The following is a 25,892-nucleotide window of genomic DNA, read 5'->3' as shown; positions in this document are numbered from 1 at the left end:
TGATTTGTGTGGGGTGGGTGGGTGTGGGTGTGTGTCTGAGAGAGAGAGAGAGAGAGAGAGAGAGAGAGAGAGAGAATGAGAGAGAGAGAGAGATTTTGATTTCTAAGGTAGCTCTAACAATTTTTCAATCGTATCGCCACGATGTCGGCAGTGTGACAGTTTATATTGATGATTAGGTCTAGGGCATCATGCCGCAGACATGTAGCATCATGTCCAACACTGCCACAATTTCCTGACACCAGGCAGACCAATCCTAACACTAACCACTAACTTTTTAGCGCCGAGCTATGCAACTGCTAGTACCATTTTTATAAGTCTTTGGTATGACTGGCGGGGTTCAAACCCGCGACCTCCCACATACGATGTATACACTCTAACCACTAGACCACCGAAGATATTGGAAATAAAGAAAGAGAGAGAGAGAGTCACTGAAGCCAATCATTTATAGTATTGTATAGGTTATATGGGGCCCTTGCTCGAAATATTAAATGTCGAAGTCTGCTTCGGCTTTGAAATATTGCACCATCAGTATGTACGTCTATATGAGTGTTCATGTCGTTTCGAATTTGGGCACATATAAATTATGGTTGATCCCGTTTTCGAGCCCACTTATACTGTCCAGCTGATTTTCGTCACAGTTTATTGAATCATTATCGTGTGTGCCATTCATATGGCTCCTACCCATTACATTTGAAAGGGAGAACCATACTTGCAAAGACAGGTCACTCCATAATAGGTAAAATATGTCTTGTGCTGAGTACAACAGGTTATTTGGGCTGTTAGATTTTCTTTAATAATTTGGAAACATTGGCAACGGTAAAACAAACGTTAGGTTTCGTCATAATGACACGAGAGCTGACTTGGATAAAGATATTATTTACAAATATTACATTTAGAATCTTTACCATTCCATGATAAAGTTAATGATCTAATTGAATTAAATTGGATTTGTCTCTGCTATGATTAGGTGGCTCATTGTATAGAATGGTAGCTCTATAACTAAATAGTTTTATCCCATATGTTGAGGTTGAATTATCGGGATACCTAAACAGATTTGTATATAATATTGCTTTTATTATATTCGGGAGTTTAATGGTCAATTCAACCACAGAACTATGTATACACACATTCAGAAATGGCAGTTTTGCTTCAACTAGGAACTTACGATAACTGCTTGTATAATTATCATACACTAATCTCAGAGACTAATTTTCAATTCATTTAAGTTTGTGCTCTTATCACTACTGAAATACATGATCGAGTGATATAACTTGAAAATCAAAGGGGTAAATTAATGCAAAATTGTCAGTTTATTGAATCTACTTATCTAACGTCTGACCAGTATGATTCAAGCCAGATAGTTGCCTCAAAGCATTCCTACAGAGACTTGGTACATGTGAGTCGAATCACAGTTTATGACTGCATTGTTTTTGCCAACTACATGTTTTATGGTGTATGTCTTTCTACCTATATCTAGTACTTGAAATTTTTCAGGGTTGGCTTGCATTTCATTTGCAGTGAGCAACGTCACTCAGAATGGTGTTCTAAGTCATTGTGTTAAGATGGAAAAGTACTAGGTACTATCAAACACATATTTATATAAACATCCCTATTTACAAAAAAAATTAATTTATATTATAATAAAAATAACATTAAATAGTTTAGGTCCGCGGATTGATCACTGATAAATCTCTTTTATCAATTTCAGTCCAGCTACTCAAGACACCCCACATCTTCATTGTTGCTGATTCCAATCTGAAATGTAGCTCAGTAAGAGACCTACTGATCCATCTGAGTACTACAATATATTAGTTTGCAAATGAGAATACAATGAAGGTGACGGTCAAAAGTCTTAGAATAAATCCACCTGAGCTACAACAAGATATTTGTTTCCTCAAGTAAACATAAGAAAGGGGATTTCCATCCACGGCTTTTATGAAAAGCTCGAAAATATTTGCTAAATGTATTCGGGGAAGAAAAAAAACAAGGTAACGGGATTTGAATTGATTTATCAACAGCTTGGACATGATGTACAAAATGATGGCAAATATATAGTTACTTTTATAAAGAACTATGCTCTTGTTGAAAATTGGAACTGCTTGAGCCTCATTCACTTGACCAGATAAAAATATTTGAGTATAAAGTTTTTCAGTTAGTTTTGTAACATCGCCAACACCATAGTGTGCCCCAGCTTTGAACGGTTTAACTGGAATGTGATCCTTCCAATAGCTGTTTTTAAATTCAAACCTCTTAACATTTTAGACACTTAAAAACCTATCCATATTACTAATGTGCTTAATATCCATGATATTAAATATCTGAACAGATGTACCGATATTTAAACACAAATAATCGTTCTAAATAGTATGTTCCCAAAGACTTATTCTTTAACTTTTTTACCAAAGTTCTGTGCTTTCAATATTTTTTCAGGCGTTGCATGATTTTTGCAGAGTGTATTTAATAAACATCATAAGTGTACCATACATAGCTTTTCTTAGTTATCTGTTCTAATAAGCTAACGGTTTCATACGTGGGTATGTTTCTTTTTTAAACATGTTTATTTTTAAATTTTAGCAGAACTCCTTCAAAGTTAACGTAGTCATAGCTGACAGGTTCTGAATCAATACTGGATGATAGAATAGTAAATGGACCATTTGGTAAATCATTTACAAAGTCGTTCACATCAAAATCTTCTACACTTATATAAGATATCTTGTTCTGGTTTCAGAATGCACTGAGTGTCTTACTTGAACAAAAGTCATATTATAAATATCACTAAATCCAGGCGACAGATTAAAAGTATTCATACATTGGCTTTGACTATTTGTAAGCATCAACACAAAATAAATTACACCCATTCTTAAAACATGTAGTTCTCTATTTAAGCATGCAGAGAAAAATATTACCTTATATATCACACAGGCAACAAGACTGGGAAAGGTAGAACATATTTAAAATGAGTTGTTACAATATTATTCGAACAGAGTTGTCCTTTCATTCATGTAATCTTCAGCAAATTATGGATTAGCCATTCAGTTTTATTTATACAGAGTTCATAAATAACCTACTACAGCTAATCCGACTGTTATTTCTTCATCCAGAGCGCTTGGATATCTGAATGAATAAACGCAATAATCCCACTACTATTGGTCTGGGGAATCCAATCTCTCAAGTTCCTACCCATCAACATGTAAAACGAATGTTGGCTTGCTGCTAAGAGAAGGATCAGCTGCATGTTTATTTTCCCATATATGAAGTATATCATCAGTGTTATCATATAAAACCTCAAGAAGATATGTAAATGTGTTAGCTTACATTATATATGCTTATATGGGCAATAATAAAGATTTTGTGCTGTTTCCTCCGGGCATCTCGATGACACACGAAAATATCTTCCTTAGTTGGAACTGTATCCTAAAACATGGCCTGGTTTGTAAGTATGGGGAGACTACTTGTTTTGATATTATAGAAATCAAGAAATAATTTATCATCCTCAAAAAAATAAATCTGCATGACTGGCATATAGCTTCATTTTGCTTGTTTAAAGAACTGGTTGCGATTCTTGCGTCAATATATTTTATGCGACAAACATCACTGTCTCCAAATCATGCAACATATGCCTCATTTAAACACAGGGATCATTTTAATCTGAATATAACATTTTATTCCATCGTATTTTGAAAGTTTTTCATGAACGTGTATGTTTCCTGGTAGCGACAGGAGTTAAAGTATTCGGTGTCTCCATTAGGCTCCTATTTTATATACAGCAAATAAAAACCTTCTACTTGATATGATTTATATTTCAAAACGAGGAATAGATACGGTAGATATGCATACAAAGATCTGATCATTCCTCATCTTCTGTCTCCCTAATGCACTACTTATAATAAGTTAATTACCCGTCTAGCACCGGAATCCATAAACGTAAACAGACATTTGGATGAGCAAATATAAAAGAAGTTTTGATGATAAAAAAAAACAAAAATTTAAAAACAAATTTCATATGACGCTGAGATTTTCGAACTCGCGATCTCTTGTTTGGCAGTCGGATTGCCCGTCCTAGGATGGGAGTTTCATATAAAAATAAAGAAACCAAGAACAAAATGTAAACTAAAATTTGGGATGGGTGAGTAAAAAAAGAGAAATTGAAAATAAAAATACAAGAAGAGTAAGAAACGTTGGAATTCCGCCACGAGTTTCAAAATTGCCAACTCCTGTGTAGTAAGCAGGACACGTAGATCAGGTCAGTATTGTATGTGCCAAATCATTGATTGGCTTTTAATATCTTGATTGTTCGTTTGGTTTGATTTATCTAATCACTCTGAAATTGTTCCAGCAAATATTGTAAAGTGTTATAGTTTATTCAAGAAATTTGTGTAAAGCTATTGCGTAAAGCAATATTGAATATAAGTCCGCTTGTTGTAAATTGATTCCATTCGTAGCCTTTTAAAGTTGTATCCTTCAGAGTCTTGGGCATTCAGTTTGCTTTGGTACAAAATTAATATCAATTGCATCCAATTTTTTAAAAACCAGACCAGTTGTTATGACGACCTTATTGTTACTTAAATTCAACTATAATTATTTGTCACTTTACGACATCCTTCTATTTTATTATTTTAATATTTAAAGCTAAACTAAAATCAGTATAAGCTATTAAAGACATCTCTGCAATACTTCTAGATTTGATCTATTTACCTCGCGTGATAAACAAATTAACTTCCTTGGGTTTACCTAAGCTCGTGAACATCGTTAGCTACGTTTATAATATAAGTTACAGCCATAACGTGAAAATATATACCTTTTGCATCCTCCTCCCTGATGATGACTTTTAATAAGTTGTATTGTATCCCTCTGATATTGCGTCTAATTGTTATTATTTGGATAAAACGAAGTCGGTGCAGAACATTTTCAAAGACTTTAGGAAACACAAATAATTGTTGTTAGTGCAATTTGTAGTTTTATTTGTCTATTTGAAATTAATTTACGTTGCAGAAAAGAAAACAAAAGCATAACACATACACGAACTTTATTAGAGACCTGAAAAGGTATATAGGTTTCAAGTCTTAACAATTTAATACTATAGCTGGTAATATGCACCGTGTAACTGTTGCTTTGACTGTGCTTAACATTTGATGTGTTTCAGATATTCAATATTAATGATTTCGTCTTTGTCACTATTGGCAGCAATACCGTCTTCAAATGTATTCGAGTACATTTTGAAGTTGTAAAACAACCATCAAGATTTGATACGCATAGATTTTAATTTTTGCCATAATTATATCAAAAAACATTGTTTCTGGGTTATATTGAAAATATTGTAATATCCAACAGCAAAATCTATTTCTTCTAATGACATGTATCATTAGGTTCTTTTTCTGCTAGAAATTGGATTGGAAAACTATATATTCCGTCATAGGGAAGATCATGTGTTGCAAGTTAGATCTCTCGATTTACAAAGACGGCGCCGTTGATTTTAATAGATTCACTTAAAGCAGTCTACACATAAACATGCTATATTTAATTAAATTTTAAAACGAAACTGGCTTCTTTTCCTGAACATTTCTCCAGCATGAGTCACTTGTAGAATATATTTTTCTCTTGCTGTTTTTATGTTGTTCTGATTGTTTTTTTTAATCTCTTCATACTTTTTGTGCCTAATGTTGTTCAAATTAGATCAAAATTAAATCCTTTGTCGTAGATCTCTTTGTCAAAAATGGCTTTGCTTTTTGAGTGATCGATACTGTTCAGCTTAGTGATATTTGATTTTACTATATCATTATGTTTTAAAACTTTATTGGAAATTAATCTTTTTTAATGGCTTCTGGCTAGCACAAGTCAAAACTCGAAGATATATTGCATGTATAACTCTTTCTGCGACACACAGGTAAACTTCAGAAACGATTATAAAAGTTGAATTCGTCACCGTTACTCGTTACTGCCTCAGCCCAATTAAGATCTGTGCATGATGTAGTGCATTTCTTGGCGAATATCCATTATAGATCATGTTAAACTCTGCAATGATTTTGGAAACGCTGCTTCTTTGCATCCCAGGTGCACCGATTTGAACATGACTACGGTGAAGCATAAATATATCGTTGGAGTTTGTCATTGTCCCGGGTAGACGCGTCGACAATGGCAGCGTACTTGGTGCATGTCACACATTTTTCTAACAATAAATAGCATAGCTGTTTTGAAGGCAGTATCCTAGTAAAAATGATTAGTTTATGAGGTTAATAAATAGTGAAATGGATAAAAGATACATTTAATGCACGTGATCTTGATCATAATTGTTTGCCTTGTCATCTTATGTACAAGTCGAGAGGGTGAGCTCGATAATCATTTTATTTTCGGATAAGACTGAATGATGTTTTCCATTTAATGCATCCATCATTCATCAATGCTTAAGAAATAATCAGACAAACAAATAGCAAGTATTGTCTTTGGGACTATAATATGCTGCAATAACAGCTGAGTGGCCCAATTAGTGCACTGATAACTTAAATGTTTTTTATATGTAAACTCTTGTTTTGTGGGGGGCTTTGTCTATTCAAATTCATATGAATGTTTCCAAGCTTGCCGACCAAGTTAAACTCTACATGGAACTTCTGGCTTCAACGAATATATGTTACAGGTTATTTGTTGATCATGTTTAATCCTTCCTCTGTATCTTACCTCTATTCCATTTATTTGTCAATGTGCCATTTGGCTTGATGCAATGCGAAACAGAAGCACGTGTTATTTTTTCCCCAGGCAATTGGTTTAAAGTACCTTGCCCAAGGGAACATTACTGTAGGCAACCCTGACTGGTTTGGTGGTAGATTTGAACTCGATCTCATCGGTCGCAAATCTGGTAAGCAAACCACTAAACAATCGTAGCTATTCATATTTGTAAGATGAAAAGAACATCGATCTGGATTTTTAATGCAATGAAACTGTTATTCAAAGAAAAGCAGAAGCGATGACAATAACAAAAGTTGATATATATAGGGCAAATTTGATACTTGTGTTAAGGTATTCCTGATGTATTTTTCTCAATATGCTGCTCAACGTTCTGCTCCATCCACTACATCTCCACTGCCACACCTTTTCCTGCTCCAGGCAACCATCATTGGTGGGCAAGTCGCAGATATTTATTTTCTGATTTTGCGAAATAAGCAATTTCAATCCATGGATTTATTGATTATGTTGTAAATTGGATGCTTATAGATACTAGGCGAATAATTTGTGTCCTTGCTAAACTATTGGGCTGCTCCCTTTTGCATTAGCAATTTTGATATTTGTATTTTTATGAAAGGTGTAATCAAAGCATTCAGAACATTTAAAGGTTCGCCAACGTAGTCTTTTTTGGGGGGGACTCCTTTCTTGTGGTTCTCTCCCCTTGCTAAATTACCGCTCTCGTTCACACAAGGACGACGTATTTCTTTGTAATAATGTAATGTATTTAAAACGTAAACTATCTGATACTTTTAGTACAAAGTATGATTGATAGTTTATTTCATTGCCATACTGAATCTTTGTTTGTTCTATGAGCCAGGGCTTAGTCATTCTGTTATCAGTATTGTTTTCTGGCTTTTCTAAATTGTCATATGTTATAGTGTCAGACAAAACGTGGACTAGCGGCAATACAGAGTGGGCAGACCTGACAGTAAAAATAAATCTTGCCATCGTAGTTCTTCTTTTCAATATGTGTCTCTACTTTGTCCTCTTGTTTGTAGTCTGTTATGTGTTTTCTTACTGTAGCAGATAGTTGTTCAGCCTTGGGAATACCGCTCTTTATTAAATCTGTATTGTTTCTAAGGTTTACTTCCTGTTTAAATCAGTTAAAATATATCTATAAATTGTTATAATATTCTACAATGGAATCCAATTGTATGGCCGCGTCCTTCAGGCACAAAATGATATTGTCACTACCGACAGCAAAAGCCAATTCCACAAAAATATGTTATGCTTCGTTGAAATCATAGAATAGTTTTCACGTGTGTCGTAATCTTGCTGTCCGAAAATTTATAACTCAGTTAACCTCTTGACACTGGTAAAGTTAAACAAGGATATACTGTTTGTACACCTAGGCCTGAAGTACATGCTAAATAGGACTTATACTTAGATTCAATCTAGATGTTCTAGCAATGCATACATTCAGTGCTATCTGGCATGAATAAGTATGTACAGCCAGTGCGTTCATCTTTGTCTATTATATAATTCATTTCATTAGGTGACAGTATTTAACAGTACGTGTTTCCGGGTTATATATACTATTCAAAAGAGCTTTTACAATTACAAATGTGAGTTCTTCCAAACTTGGTGCACAGTTTTACACTTTTCTGACGCATTCTTGATCATGTATTTGTTGTTTCATCTTCCATGTGGTGGAATGCTAATGTTGTTTGAGACTAAATTACATTATTTGATATTAACGCTGTTGCTATTTTATTTGAATGCATCATCACCAGTAAAAGGTATTTAGACAGGAATTTTCTTATCTGCAAATAAACGTGCACTATACTGATTTGATTAGTTCTGGTATACTTTGAACTATTAAAGGTCAGCAGTAAATTCCTCGCACATTCCCCATTCCTAATTTAGCGTTGTGTCTAAATGGTCTGCCACCTATTTGGTACTTAGGTTTCAGTCACTAGAAGTATCACGTGAATATCAGTACTTTTACATATCGTCCTATATCTTTCTGATAGAAGAGTTCATCTCCAGAGCAGATTGATAAGAAAAAGTAAATGCAAACTGCATACTCTTAGTACTGAAAATTTTCATAATTTTCCACCTAAAGTCAACCAGAATATTCTTAATAAAAATATGCCTTACTTAAGTATGCCACCTTCTTACTGTCTAAGGGGCGGATAAAGGGGTGGGGCCAAACCATCTTCCACCGCATGATTTTCCACGCGAAGTACTGTGCACGAAACAACCGAAATGTTTCCCAGTGTAAATTGTATTCGCATCTAGATTGTTGAGATTATGCTCTGGAAACGCAGGAAATGAAGAATCTTTTGGAGCTTCCGTCTCACAGAATCATGGCCAACTCATTTACACTTTCCCCTCCTTAGCTCCCACCAGTATTCCTGGATCCGGCTCTGCGTCTGCTTCCAGTAATTGCATCGACTATACTCTAATCACATGAGGCACTGCTTGATAATGATTTTATCCGAACGTAAGGTTATTAAGGTTTAAACGTTTATTTGCTGTTTATGAACAGTTCAATAGATAAAGAATGGGGTCTATTTTCAGAGTGATGCTGCTGCTGCTTACGATGATGATTTTTAAAGTGTTTACATGTCATATAATTAAAATATGTATCGATAAACATGTATATATAATTTTTAATATACATTTCTGTATGCATATATGTCTGTCTCTTTTGGTATAAGTGTGTAGGATAAAATAAAGTTTCTCTTTATGTTACACGATCAGACAATTACCGAGAATTTAGTAAATATTCAAAATGTTATAAACTGACGACAACATTCACTATCAGGAATTTGAATGGTCACATTGGATAGTGACTCAGACGAAGACAAAAATATATTCTCATACATTTACTTAGTATAAATTAGCGAAACTAATAATAAACAAAATAATTAACTTTCAATGTAAAGATAATGCACATAAACCTTCAATGTGAAGATATTGCAAGAAAATTTTCTAGGTGAAGATAATACAAGTGGAAAGATTAAACCTCAGAAACAAAATACGTTCGAATGATAGTAAAATCTATCAGACAGTGATTCAATCCATTTCCAGTTTCTTTATGTATATGTTGCGTCCTGAACCGAAAACAGTGGGTTCTAACAAAATAGTTACTTTTGAAATGTCCACATTGTTTCTTTTTTCCGGTCACAAATACTTTAAAACACGTCGACAGTAGGCAATTGTTTCGATCTATTAATTTATTTACTACTGCTCAATTTGAATTGGTTTTCTCACTTTAAAGGAGTCATAGTACCGTCATATAATTGAAGTTTTCATTGAAATAGGAACTTCTTAGTTCAAAAACGAAATACGAAATCTGGTGTTTCTTCTAGCAAATTAATTATGTTGCATAACAATTGGGTTAACATTAAATACCATCAAAAGGAGGGGCCACGCTATACACACATACGAACACATGTATATAGATGGGTCATCTGAGGTCAAAATATGATTTAGAGAGGAGCCGTTTTAAATAAGTAAAGGTCGCCTCACCGGAACGAAGGCGGGAATTTGCGATGGAGAATAAAGGATAATATGGATTACTGACACCCGCAACGAAATGTTTATTTGTTTTCTTCTTCTATATTTTTTAGTTGGTGAATGTTGATAAAATGTGTCGTACCAGGGAATCTAACAGCATTCATGGAGAAGCCACGGAAACGCTTTCACGTACACAAACATTAAAATACAGACACATATGTCTGGCTGGTATATTATACAGGATGGTAAACATTCAAAAAAGTATGACGAATGTACAATATGAACACAAAGAGATAAAAAAGAATGATAATAATACTTCGTAAAGGAAAAGCAACAAGGAATGAAATAGAGGTATGTAATACATTGTTATGTGGAAAACATAAACGTCCCAGCTGAAGTCAACAATGAGTAAAATCACAAGTGAAACGAATTGTTATGTGTAAAACAATTATTTCCTCACAGAAAACAATTGTTTCCCAGTGACGAAATAGTTCGAATTGTTGCTTGCAAAAATATTACAAATCTACACTCATATCCTTTTCCTTCATTTCCATTCTCATGTGAGGAACCATATTGTAGTCAATAATTTCCTACCACATGTAAGTATGATGTAACATGCACGCGTACTTCTGCAACTAAATTTCTGTAGTTTTTAAAACTATTATACAACAATAAACATCTAAATACATTCATAGTGATTAATATAATACATTTCTTACCGAAAGTTCTGTCTTGATATACGAGAATATTGTTCGTTGTGTTTAAAGGCAAGTAATCTAGTTATGAAAGAAACATTTATAAGCTATTAACAAATATAAGAAGTTGATTTATAATTAAACATATTTCAAGTAATTTACCAGTATTTACCTATTTATCAATAAAAGGCTTATCGAGTACTTCAAGCGATTCCCCTTCTCATCAATTCGGGTTTAGAAAGATTCAGGTCTAAAATCATCGGAAAAAGGATATATCCTGTGTTGCCTCATAAACTTGGAATGCGACAGGTACGCTACTGGTAAAATGAGTTCTTCAATTGTTTAGAAACAATTGTGCATTGTTTGCGTGTATACAGACGCAAACATATTCAATAGTTGAACCAATCTGGTATTTTAAACGAAATAATCAATAAATGACTATTAATGAAACTATAAAGAGAAAACTTTTAAAAATATGATTTATTGTACATTAAAGAAAAAAGAAAACAAATCTTTGGAAATTTACTCATCTGTTTTATATGAAACTAATGCTTGTGTAGTCGTTCAGATATTTATTTATTATCTCCATCAAATTTGTTTTATAGCTTCGAAGATAATATTTCATGTAAAACTACTATTTTATTTCATCAATAAGCGAGTTCCCAGTGACATTATTTACGGGTCTTATAAACATTTGGCCAATGATCGTTTACATTCAACGAGATAAAATAACATCAACTTTCTCTTTTTCGAGATTTTTAAAAAAAATCAATTATTTTCGTGACTTTATCTTCATCTGAGGTTGTCCAAAATTTAAAGACATTTTGCACTATACATTGTAAATAAACATTATGATCTGAATAGCACTTGATATCTCAGTATCATTAGCCATGAAATATAATTGTCAAATCTGAATAAAACTTGTCATCTGAATAACGTTCAGACAGCTGTTGTTGCAAATGATAATTAAGTTCTGACAAAAATGAGAGCAAAGTATTGCGAGGTTTTAGATAAATGTAACACCCTAAAAATTGATGGAATATATGGTCAGATTCAACTGTAACTTTTATTTTTAATTATACAATCAGAAAGTGCATCACAGTAGTAGTGATTTGTTATTTGTAAGATGAAACAATTCACTCCTTTTAATAGAAAATGTAAGCTACATTTGTTTAGAATTAGTGTAAATACAATGTTGATGACTCGCGGGGAGTGTGCGAAAAGGAAAGGGATTGATATACAGCACGTGCACCTCGAGAACAATTCGGTAAAGCCTCTAGGGTGCTAGCGTTCTACATTATATCGTCATTACCAGCAGGAAAATGCACATGATGATTATAATTTGAACACATGTGGTTCAATATCCATATAATTTTTCTTATCCAGGAAGGAACACCTGGTCATGAACGTTTGATGACTTGTAAAAACGAGTATGGCTTGTTGTCACGAAAACATGTGTTAGTATTGTTTATGTTTCCTCATAGATACACAAGGCAAACAAGCTCTCATCAACAGATAAATTCGGCATGACAGCTAACATTTATCAGATCATCTATGTACTACAATGTTGCAACAGTGCATTTTACAAGTGTAGAATAACACAAAGGCCCCACTTTGTATCAGATATATAAATATATTTTGTTTTCTTTCCAGTGTTATATATGTCAACATTCAGTCAATTAAGTAAAGATGTTCTCTAAAGATCAAGCATAGATGTATTGTTATTCGTCTTGTTATTCGTAGTGACAGTAACTCTTGACGAGACTTTGTACCCAGCTGGTAGTTAACAAATGTTCTATTTTGTAATATGTGCTGCTATTGATGATTCGGCGGTAAATTCCTTGATTTTAAGCTTAGAACATTGTCGAATGCAATAATAAACAAGATTTGTTGTTGACCTCTAATGGGGGTTGATCTTTATCTTTGTCGTGTTCGTTCATCAAATCAGCGGTTAAATGTTGTGTTTATAAAACAGGCAAATCTGCAGAGTCATAATCGGATTATCCGTGTATATTATTTAATATTGCTTCATTTGAAGTTCCATGCATGCTGTTCTTTTTTGAGTCAGCGTAGACGGACAAAGTAGCCTTCAAAAAGATAGATTGTATTAAATAGTCTGATTTCTACCATGTCGAGCAAACAAACAAAACAAACAAAACAGAAGTGAAACGAAAACAAAAGTTCATATAGTGACTGGCACATATTAAATCAAGTAAATCGTTCTATATAGTAGCTCTGTCTATTTTTTGGGTGGGTAGGGGTGGATTAAAAAATGATCTAATTGATGTTTCCTATAGGTACACAGGCCAATTAGCTTATATTATTTCGGTCGGTAATGGGATGTGTGTGTGTGTGTGTGTGTGTGTGTGTGTGTGTGTGTGTGTGTGTGTGTGTGTGTGTGAGGGAGAGAGAGAGGGGGGGGAGAGAGGGGGGAATATTAATGTGCATCAAACTTTTTATGGAAGAAATAGTTTGGAAAATTTAAATTGCGTTGCAAGTTGTACTGATTGGAGCAACCGCTATTTCGTATTACCCATACCTGTAACGGGATGTAACGTATATATTCTAACTGAATTAGAGCCATGAATAGTTCGTTAGAGCATCAATCGAGAGAGGGAGAGAGAGTGTCATTAACAGCTACCTCATATATAGTGCTACACAGGTTTTCATGTCGGTTATTAAGTTTTTCAGATTTTGCGCCTGCACCGTGTTCATTCCTATTGATTTTCTTGTCTTTACGAACTCTTGCATACAGGTATTCCAATTCAATACGATTTTCGGGCCCACTTATATCGTCTAACTTACTTTCTTCATAGTAAGAAAAGCATCTTCCGCTTACCGAATCAGAATATTGTGCGCCATTCAGATGGCTCCTATTCATTATGTTTGAAGGGGAATGCAATACTTGCAAAGATATGCCACCCCTTAATGGGTAAAAGGAGTCTTGTACTGAGTCCAAAAGGTTATGTAAACTCCTAGATCGTATGTTGTGACTTGTGTACTTTGGTCTGTAAGGTCCTCTGCTTGTAGTTTCCTGTGTGTTAGGAATAGGTAAGGGTCTATTCTTTGTCCTTGAAATCCCTTGTGACATATCTCCATTTGTGGGTGTTCGAAGATTCATCACTGGTTCATTCACTGTCTGGGAAGACATTTGCAGCGAATGTGTGGGCGAGAAAGTAATTTGTATTAATTTAACGAATACATGCTAGATCTAACAATATGCGTGTGTCAAGAGATTTAAAATTTTAAAAATGTTGTGTCAGTTTTTGCAACAGCTATAAATGGGCATGTCAGTGTTATTTGTCTAACGGAAGCTAAGTTGAAAACTGTACCTAAACCTTTGGCATGTTGAGAAATTTTATCATGTAAATATAATTCTTCCTCTCACACCTTCCATCTTCCACGACAAGCTAATGATGAAAATGAGTCTAAAAAGGGGCATAACTCTTCTTGAAATAGTGTGAGTACAATGAATTGTCAACATTCTTACCTTTTGATGATGAGCATAATATGCAAAAAGTTTCACAGTAATCAAATACAAGCTGCAAAGATAGCTGTATCTCAAAATTCCGCCACACATTACATAAATTTATCTCATAAAGGGCAATAACTCTTACAAAGTTGAATTTAGCGCAATGATTTGTCAATAAGTGTATCTTTAAATGATGGCCATTAAAATGCTAGACCAGATGGGTTCACGATATTCTGACTTGCACTTCATTCAGCTACATGATAATATGGAGAAAATTATAACATAACTTGTGAAAACACAGCGATGTGTCACTGTATGCATTTTCAAATGATAACCATCAGTTAAGGACTGAGTAAATGCGGGTGTCCGATTTGGATAATTGTGGCGGGGCCCCCTGAATTTACGCGCGGGATCCCTTGTGAGCACGGCATTTGGTAATAAACTTTTTAAACAAGTTTAATATGATGCTGAAAACTTAAAATCTTCTTTCATCACTTTAAAATTATTTTCTCTCCATAGATAGATTTTTAACAATTACTAATTCGCGGGGCCCCTGTGAGAGCGGGCCCGATTGGGCCAAATAGGTTCAATCGGGCTAAGGCCGGCCTTGATAGCCATAACATTTACCAAGTTTTATGACGTGATGAAAAAATGCGAGGCTAGCTGTGTTCACAAAAGTATTTCATTAGGTGCTTTTATCCTCAAGTCGACATTGGAAATGCATGGTATACGAACTGAATGAGCAAACTGATATTTCAACATGATATTATTTCGGTGATGACCGTTTTAAACATAGTTTTATGACAAACCTTCAAAAACTGCAGAACTAGTGGCTGTAAAATATTGTGTCATGGATGCACTGGTGTCACTACAGAGTCATATACAAATGTAATGTAGGGAGTATATCACTATATAATCCTACGAGAATTGTATATCAGCATTTGATTTGCTATACAAAATATGTGGGAATTAGCATAACTGATGTCGCTATGTGGTTCTATGGAAATTTTACATTACGTCTGGGCAACTCTAGACCCCAATAAGAATTAAACTTTTTGTATTATCACTGCAAAGTTCAATAGAAATTTAACATTAACATTTAGTCCAATATGGAGACTTTATTATGTGTACACGTCCCGTAAATGTGTATCACTCCTCTACCGACTTTAAAAACGAATAGCATCAAAAATACAAAAATAGACAAAACTTAGTCCATTCATTCATCATTTTATAATTTCTAACCAGGTGGTCGCCAGGGAGTCTCTAAAATTATCCGATTATTGGCGTTTCAAACCAAACGGAAGTTCTCCGTCTAAATGAGCAGACATTTCAGTAAAAACTGTGGCATCTGTATCCAATATTTGCAGTGTCTAGTACTCTGGTTTGAATATTTATAAAACAAATTTAACAAAAAGAATGAAATCTTCTTTGTATATATTTAAAGAGATGTAACTCCAGAATTTACAGAATTAATGAAATAATCAAACACGGTGAACTATGTATAATATCTCTTGCTTGAAAAGATGGACCCGCTCATTCATATATGGCGACCGTATTACTGAAGAAACTCCGATTTGATTCGAAACGTAGAAAAGCTGACAGGCTTTGGGATCCCCTGGTGACAAACAAGTTAGAAATTATAAACGGGTGAAATAAATTACTAAATTGTGTGCATTTTTAATATCCTTGATGACTTTTGTTTCCAAAATCGGTAGGCTATTATAAACATGCGTGAGGTTGTGCGAATACTATAATAGTAGCTTCACATTAGCGACAAAAATGGAGATGAACGTCATACGAATGTAAGCACAATTTTGTTAATGTATTTTAAATGAGAGAGACAGAGAGTGAAGTAAAACATAAAAAATAACATTGCATCATATTTTTAATTAACACTTGTACGTTCCCCTCTCAGTTTAATCATGTACTTGAAAATAATAGACGCTGTCGATTATGTTTCCTTCATAAAATATCACATAGCACGTTTTCACGTTCTATATTTGTTTTGAAAATGATTCGTAATTCCTTGACTATGGTGTAATCTACGATTTTATAATCAAACGGTTGCAAAAACATTTAACATAAGTTTTTTCAAATCTTTTTTTTTTATACAGAAAATGAGATATCACAAACAAAACCTGTTGTCATTTCTCTTCTTTGTAACTGTCTAAGTAGTTTCCCTATTTCTCTAAACTGATAATAATATGCAGAGAGGTAAAGCACATATTTTTTCTTGTCGGTTTGTCAGAATCAGTCATGAATCAAAACTGCACGAAGCAATATATAAAGTGTATTCCAAAGTATTCAGTGATCACGTTATAACATATGGTATGACTAAAATTTCTGTGATCTTTCTTTACTTTGGTCCAGTGCATTGAGTGACCCTTTACATCATTCTGCATTAATCAATTTTTGAAAAACCACATGTACACATCGATGAGGTATTAGATACAGTTTACTAGTACATCATACCATAACAGTAAATCTCTTGTAGTGCAATGGTAGAGATCATTGTTGACATTTTTTAAAGTGTACTAATTAATTCCGCTCCTTTTTTACGTTTACAACACATAAACCTTAACTATGAAACTCAGTTTCAAGTGAATAATTTAAGAATATTACCCTGTTGCTGGATGAAAACAATTGGAGAAAAAACAGATTGACATTGCTGTTGTTACATGAGGCAGAGAGATTGGTGGGAGATAATAAAACACACACACACTCACGCATATATATATATATATATATATATATATATATATATATATATATATATATATATATATATATATATATATATATATATATATATATATATATATTCATGCTCCATTTTGTATGTCTGTTTTGTATTAATTGATGAGAAAACATAGTTGCAGGAATTTTAGCAAATAAAGTTAATTGATGGTATTTCCCTAAATACAGATAAATAAGTACGTTTGCAAACACAAATCATACCACTTTATATCTTTACACCTGAAAACTAACGTGAGGAGAATAAATAAGAAACCATTAATGCATTTTGCTTAACTTTGGATTTTGATAAGACAAAGTTTCACATAAAAATTAAAATTCACTGATAAATGTTAATTATGATACAAATACTTCTATAGACGGGCATACATCATATCAGTTTCACATCAAGCATTTAAAAAACTGTGTACTGCGAAAACATAATTATATTAGAATTTAGAGATAAATGGTTGCAATACTGTATGTATGTATGTATGTATGTATGTATGTATGTATGTATGTATGTATGTCAAATGAGTCTCTTGTATATATGGATTGTAAAACGCCTGTTTATTTCAGAAGATACACCGATATATGTTTAACGATCACTTTCATAACGGATGATACAGCAATAACAACTTACATTTTTAATATGTGGACAAGCACCACATGCAAGAAAGTATGTACATAATATGACACTGGTGTAATTTGGATTATATACCCAACATGAACTCAACATCACATCAGCACATGAATTATGTTTTTGTCACAACATGATCCGTAGGGGTATGTCTTCTTCTTGTTGACTGTTGTTGCATAGGCATTCACACACGTTTGAAAGACATCTGAATTGTTTAAACTCCTCATTGTTGACACTCTGTAGTAGCCCAATATACCCTTTTCCTAACCGAAATGTCGCAACCGTGTCGTTACCTAAACAGACGATGCGAGAATAACCTATACGTTTGGTTCAAAGTCGTCATTGGAATACTACATATTATGAATCGTGCCGATGCTTTTGAAAGCTATTAATTCGGCAAGTCAGCTAATTTATGTCAAAACAGGAGTTTCAAACTCTAATGTGTGACACAAAGTTGGTTGCGATCACACGCCTAATAGTGTCGTTTGAACTCGGCTAAAATAGAATAAAAACGTCAGTCATAAACGTGACCACATTCTCTGCTAAGACTTATGACATAAAGTCATTGCCTTTGTCAGTGTAAGTTTATCATTCGAAAACTTCTAGCAGTGACCTTGCTCACAGCATGGATATGAAAATGGTCCGCGGGTGGTACATAGTGATTTTCCTATTTGGACGATCTTGACTCTATCGATCGTGATAATGGTAGATGAGGTAGTGATGGTTGTGACGATGTGGTGGTGATGATGGTACGTTAGAATCGAAAACCTCATGCTGAATCAACAAATGAACGTGTGCTAACACTGATTTGGTAATGATGGGGAACACATAACATTGTCGACATTGCAGTGGCTCAACATCTGACTTCTGGTGTAATCTCACTATATACAGAGACCATATTAAGAAGGTTACATTCTTCAAAGCAGTTAAAGACAGCAGATCACCTTTGCTCACTATACCTTGGTTTGTAACTGTAAATATTTGTTTGTAAGAACGAGTGTTTGTCTTCATAACATATCATACCCCTTGCCCCCTGTGCGTTAGTTTGAAAAATCAAATGAGCATCTGTTTGTAAATAAGTGCATGTCATTATCACCTACCATATCCTTTACACACTGGTTTGTAAAAACAAATGGTGATTACCTTCAATTTGGTAACAATATCAGCATAAATTTAATTTGCTAAAACCAAAACCAGCACCAGTATTATGTTTTGAAAGTAGGATAGCACTATAAAACTTTTCCAAGTAAATGTAGGCCTTTGGCACACACATTCAATACATCAGCAGAAGCTTTTTGAAAAAGCTCACAGCCGAACACCTGAGGCAGATATATTGCATGAATATGATAATAGTAACCATAACGAATAAAGGTCTGAATGGATCAATAATGTAAATGTTAAATTACTGTGTATGGCAAGTTTGTCGATAACAATATAGGCGCAATCGCTTAACCGATTGAAGCAGCTTTTCCGTTTTTGTGCCATTTTTAAGATATATGTCCTTGTTGTCTGTCTTCGTCTACGTCATTGTGTTCATCATGCATTGACTGTTCAGTTCGTATGTGTTTCTTCGTCTCCTTATTTTGGAAAGGAGAACAATTAGACTTTTTCTTAGCTGTATTTCTCCACTGCTACAACGTCATTTGTTGTTGAACAAACCGCCATTACGTGATACTCGAGAGTCAGCCCGTTTATGTTATGATGGACCCTCATCAATTGCTTTAAATGACCACTATTTGGTTATCCACACTACATTGTGCGCAAGACTAAATGAATTGGGACTACATTCATCATTGCGTAAATGTAAACAGAAGTGAAAAAAAAGAAACGTTGTTTCAAACCAGACCGGCGTAGAGCAGGAAGAAGAATTCCATTTATCTCCATTATGCCCTTTCCGGCTCGACAAATTAAAAATTCGGCCTTTTAATTTAGTTAACCTAATTCAAATACCTATTATATCGTCAACCTTTGAGTCCACTATCCAAGAGATACCTCTTCGTATTGCATTATTCAACGCCCAATCAGTAGAACCAACGGAACAGTGCACAGAAATAGTTCATTTTATCAACGATCAGAATATCGATTTCTTTTTCCTGACAGAAACATGGCTAAAAACATCAGGCGATGAGCCCAAGTGCGCAGATCTAACACCCACCGGTTACTCCATCAAGTCGTTCCCCCGCCATCCATCACACAGAACTACATGATCAAACGTATTTGCCACACCACAACTTTCAATTTCTACCAGACATCGTTTGAACTTGTCCAAGCCGCACCCACACTGAAACAAATGTCACTCGATTTTTTTTTCTTCTGCCTCTTCCTCCCTCCTAGTAGAAAAAACAAGCTGACTGAATCTTTCTTTTTGGAGCAGTTTCCGATTCTCCTGGAGAATGGATATTCGATAGGTAGCAACCTGATTATTCTTGGAGATTTTAACTTTCACTTTGACTGCCACGAAAACCAAAATACACATGTACATCAAAGCTCCTACATACCATTCATGTTTTCAACCTCAAACAGTCAGTTAACCAACCCACCCATAAACATGGTCACATTTTAGACTGGATTCTTTATAGATCTGATGATAATATTCTACGGTCATCCTTGGTATCCCACGAACTTGCATGAGATCACCTCTGCATTGTATGCCATCTTGACGTTTCAGTCCCTAACCCTCCACCTTTATTTGCTACCAAGAGAAACCTCCGTATGATAAATAGAACCAAACTAATGCACGACATCAAAACAAACCTAACAACTTGCTTACCTCCTACAGCAGAACAACTCGATAACTGCCTGCGTTCATTGCTCGACAAACATGCCCCAGCCACCAAGCGCAGAGAATACATTTAAATGTGTTCTCCATGGCATAGCGGTGTTAGGGATCAACTTCGTACTGCTAAAAGAGACCGCGCAATCAGCCAACTACATTCTAAGATCAGGGAAAGTTCCAGCTGCAAAGAGCTCTTCGAGATTACTAACAAACTAATGCCAAGGAACAAATGTACACCACTTCCAACGAAATTCTCTTCAGTCGACCTTCAAGATCTGTTTGCATTTTTTTTCTGTGACAAAGTACAAACCATTAGAGATAAGCTTGACACCACAATTTCAATTGAGTCGTTGTCACCATACAGTTGGGATACCGAATTTGATCGGCAACGATTAGCAGCATTTGAATCTGTCTCTATGGATTTAGTACGTACAATCGTGATGAACAGTGCACCAAAACGTCATGTGAACTTGATCCAATTCCAACATCACTGCTGATTGAGTGCTTAGATCCAGTATTGCCTTCACTAACTGATGGTATTAATACCTCTCTCTCATCCGGTGAATTACCATCATTTTTCAAACTACCATTGTAAAGCCTCTGCTGAAGAAACCAGCACTCGACCATAACGATTTAAAGAACTACCGCCCAATTTCTAATCTACCATTCATATAAAAAATCTTAGAAAAAATTTATTCTATCCCAACTTGTATTTCAGCTGAATTCAAACAGTCTTTTTCGCAATGTACAATCTACATATCGCCCTTGCCGTAGTACTGAAACTACTCTTCTAAAAGTAGTTAATGACATTCTCTCTGCTTTTGATAGCGGCAAGATTACAGTCCTAACCATCTTTTATATGTCTGCAGCATTTTACACAATAGACCATGATATATTACTTCACCGACTCCAGCATCATTTTGGCATTCATGATACAGCCTTACTGGTCAATATTTTGTATAAAAATTAACACAGATGTAGATTAATTATGAGTACATGATTAAGCTGATTCGAGTACATGGAAATACTGATTTTCGAAAGCTTGACAAAATAAAAGAACTATGGCCTTTCCTGATAGTTACTTATGTTTTAATTCTCTCTCTCTCTCTTTCTCTTTCTCTTTCTCTCTCTCTCTCTAACAGAAATTCTGACTTTTATCTCGCATAAAAATTGCTGAGAATTCATGAATTGTAAAAATTCTTGTTTACTAAGAAAGTACGTGTTGTCTCATCAACTGGATGTTCATCTGCTTGTATCCCCTCCTCCATTTATAAGCGTATAATGTGGTTATTCATGTTATCCGTGCACATGACATTCCTCCTCTTTTTGTTGTTAATATTAAATTCCCATAATTCCCCCTATAACGCTCCACAGGAATGCACTATGGTCCAAAATCTAATTTCAAATTCCTGTTGGACTATATAATGACAGCCATAATCCTAAATTCCCATAGAACTGTAAAGAGGTTCAAACGCAAATATTCAATTTCGATGAGACTTCATAGTGACAACAGTAATGTTAAGTTCCATTATACTACTAAATAATATTAATTTATGCTCATTTAGTCGCGGTGTTATAATTTCATTTCATTTCAAGATTAGAACGTATTATGAAAATCAAGTTAGATCTGATGTTTTCTGTTATTGTGCTAATATCGTTATTATATATGAGACTTTTTCTGCTGTCCGACTTACTTTTTCGTTTTATAATATTAGTTTTAACTTAGCGTAAATATTTATTGTATAGCTTCCTATAATGTCTATATTATGAGTTGACTTAAGCAACAAAAGCGTGAAAACAGAATTATTAACATTAGCACACGGGAGAATAATATTGGGAAAAAGTCATACCTGTTTTATTAGAAATATTTTTACGCCGCTGTATGATCAACACAGATCCTATGACCACCAACAACACGGCAACTGCAACTAATCCCAAGGGGATTACTGCCGAATGGAAAACAATTAAACAGTAGAACAAAAGCATATATGTCCGTCAGTTAGCTACAATCATAAATTTGTCAAACATTAAATGAAACAGATGTCACAATATTTATCTTTTGTTACGTGCGTTTAATGATGAATAACATGTCTATATGTCTATATGTACCTCACGTTGTTTACAACTGAGTATAAAATAATATACAAGATATAATACTCTTCTATGCAAACACTTTTAATTTTTGGGAACACATTTATTGCTTCTTTGGATAACACAAGATAGGACAAAGAATAGTGTAAACATCACAGACGATTATAAGTATCTTGAGGTTGATCAACTTAGCTGTGTATCTCAATTGGAATTTATCTTTCAATGCAAATTTAGAAGAATAAACATTCATAAACCCTCAAGACTTTTACAAAAATATACTCCTTTAATATGTCGACGTCATACATGCTCAGTCAAACAAAGGCGTTCGTTCACTACTCATAGTTAATTACGTAATCTGTAAAGTAAAGTATATAAAAATCACTCGCTGAAAAGACGATAGGCTGATGAATGTATTCGGAACGAAAGGGTGAAATTGTTAGAAAAACATAGTTATTTAAAATAAATAAAGAAATGTATTTTTTAAAAAACGAACAGAATATTTCACTTTTTACAGATACCTGTTTAGAGTTTTATAAAATAAAAGAATAGAAAATTTAGTTCGTGCTGAAGTAATACACAACCTTACCTCCCATCTTGTTCTCTTTATTCTTGTTTTCTGTATATATAAAAAATATTGATGTCTCACCTTTGTCTAGTTGGTCGACATTATAATACTTATCCAAATGCATTATAATATCTTCGCATCAAATTGCATTTAACAATAACTTTCTATAAACTTTGCATTATGGTGTAATTTTGCATGCTGTGCGAATACAAAATTTCATTTTCATCTTCATAGGGGGAATTTGTATTATTGACTAACTAATACGTGGTTATGTTATTAAACGTTTAAAGTTCCTATAGTAGAATATTCCGCTTAAAGACGTGGACGTAAAGACATCCTCGTGATATGTCAGTCATATTAGTCATATGCCACCAGTTAAAAGAATCAATTGTATCACATCGACCACACAGAACGTTCTTGACAGATGATACTAGTTGTACTATTTTTTGTGGCATTGTCTTATGAATCGTACAAATTATTCGAAAAAGAAAATTTGGTGGCACCTGAAAGCCATGACATTAATATGTTTTCATTTACAGTTTGGCAACTATTGTAGAAGATTACAGATATTTGTTATAGCAAATTAAACAGTTTTGTTGACATGCATGTCATAATAGATTGTATATAGAAATATCTGTATAATAATGTTATGTCACGCATTCACATAGATGTGTAATAGAGTTATTGAATTATATATATAATTCGTATTTATACAGTAGTTTACACTGCGGACACCTTACGCTACATGCGCAGTGAAAATAGATGGCAGATATTAGAATGGCGTGTTTTACCCGTATTTGATATAAACTGGACCACCCAAAAATCAATCCAGTGGATAATCAAGTTGAAACTTGTATTAGTCTTGGGAACAACAGATACATACATGAAATAAGCATGTTTGTAGGGAGATAATCGATACTTAAATATATTGGAATATGAGTAGAAAAGAAGTTAACTGACGTTTTAGCACCGAAAGGTAGATCATATGTCCATTCTAAACGGGACGATTGTTTTTGATGCACTCGAAAGGTTACCGGACATGTAATGAAGCATCTTTATTGACATAATCTTGAATATGTAATCACTAAGTTATCAGGTATATCATTTATTTAATAAGGAACCAAAAGATTACGGATAGGCAGTGCCTTTCTTTGGATATGTTTTTCAGCGATAACATTGTTATATTTGTATTATGTTTAAAAAAAGCCAGAAACAAGGCTTCATCCGAACGGCTACCGCCGTCGTCTCATAAAAGGTTCCATGTTAATATTCTAATCTTACGTCGCTGATCAATAATTGTGTACTGGTGGGCTGAATGAACTCTTCACATCCGTGCTCAGTGTGTTCTATTCTTATATATATATATATATATATATATATATATATATATATATATATATATATATATATATATATATATATGCATATATATATAATGCCCAAAGTGTTGTGACACGTGCTTTTGTTTTTTGTCTTTGACAGTGAAAAATCGTTCGGAACACGATGCTCCTCCGCGTGGTTCTTCTTGATGTAGAAGTTGACACGTAACATACGGTCATCCAAATAGTTATCAGTATATTAATTTCATTTCCTTCTAAGCTGGTATACAAACGTTTGGGAATTGTGGCTTTTGAGATAATCAAGATATAGGCCTACAATTTAAGTTTAACATGCAAGTGAATTCTGCATTTTTATAAAATAAATGTCATGCAAATTTGATGCAAATTTTCCATTGAAAGCTTCAAAATATTGTCGACTGACTAAAATAAAAATGTGAAATATATAAAATTATTCATATCTAAAAACGTATGCAAAGTTGTAATCGTCTTTTTATATTTCAACTAATGTCTGTTTATTGTGTGTTTAATTGATTTGTTTTATTAATGTAAAAAGTTCAGGTTTGCAGTGACTAAATCCTGATTTGCTTTGAATAGCTAAGAAAGATTCCTCGTAATTAAACGTTGAGTATTTGCGTTGAAATGGATAACAATGCCATGCAATTGCTATTAAACCGACTTACCTTTTACATGATGCAAGGTAATAGTGTTCGATTTCGATCTACTAGTTGTTTGTTGATTTGTAGCAAGCATGTGTAATTTCCGGCCATTTGTGACTCAAAGCTGGTGATGACTAGTGTATTGTTTTTGCTAGCTTGATTCCCCTCCCGCTGATATGTACAATTTGGGTAGCAGTCGGCGAAACAATCTATTGTGAAACTCTCATGCTCCTTTACGTGAAAATTGGTTTCTTTGAGGCTCAGGTATATATTGTCAGCTGGTCCATCTGAAAGTAAATTACCAGGAAAGGAAATTGACATTTTAACCTATAAGGTTTATGATTATTAAGGAGAAATGTGGTTCCTTGTAACGTGCTTCTAACATAAGTAAAGACAGAATACACATCCAACACATTGCAGCGCTGAATATACATATTTTACATAGTGATGGTGTGTGGCTGGCATATGAAGTCATGACGTGATCTGAAAAAAGTATAAGCAATAATAATAAAAGGACCATAAATATATTTTTCTGGTTTCACTATTAGACAATTTGCGAAGTTGACTTATCTGTTCCTTGTCCGGGGTGGCTAGACCTCCCGATCCGCAGAATTAAAATGGTCGATGCTCATTACTGATTTGCAGGCCAGCCGATAAATAATCAAATTAAAGCTTAATTTGATTGATGCACACATTCGAATACACACTGATTACTGTGGAGCAGACAATATAGGAAAATATA

The sequence above is a fragment of the Sinohyriopsis cumingii genome, unplaced genomic scaffold (assembly GCF_028554795.1).
Source record: "Sinohyriopsis cumingii isolate HCF-2022 unplaced genomic scaffold, ASM2855479v2 utg000898l, whole genome shotgun sequence".
Lineage (NCBI taxonomy): Eukaryota > Metazoa > Mollusca > Bivalvia > Unionida > Unionidae > Sinohyriopsis > Sinohyriopsis cumingii.
This window is presented reverse-complemented; position numbering follows the sequence as displayed.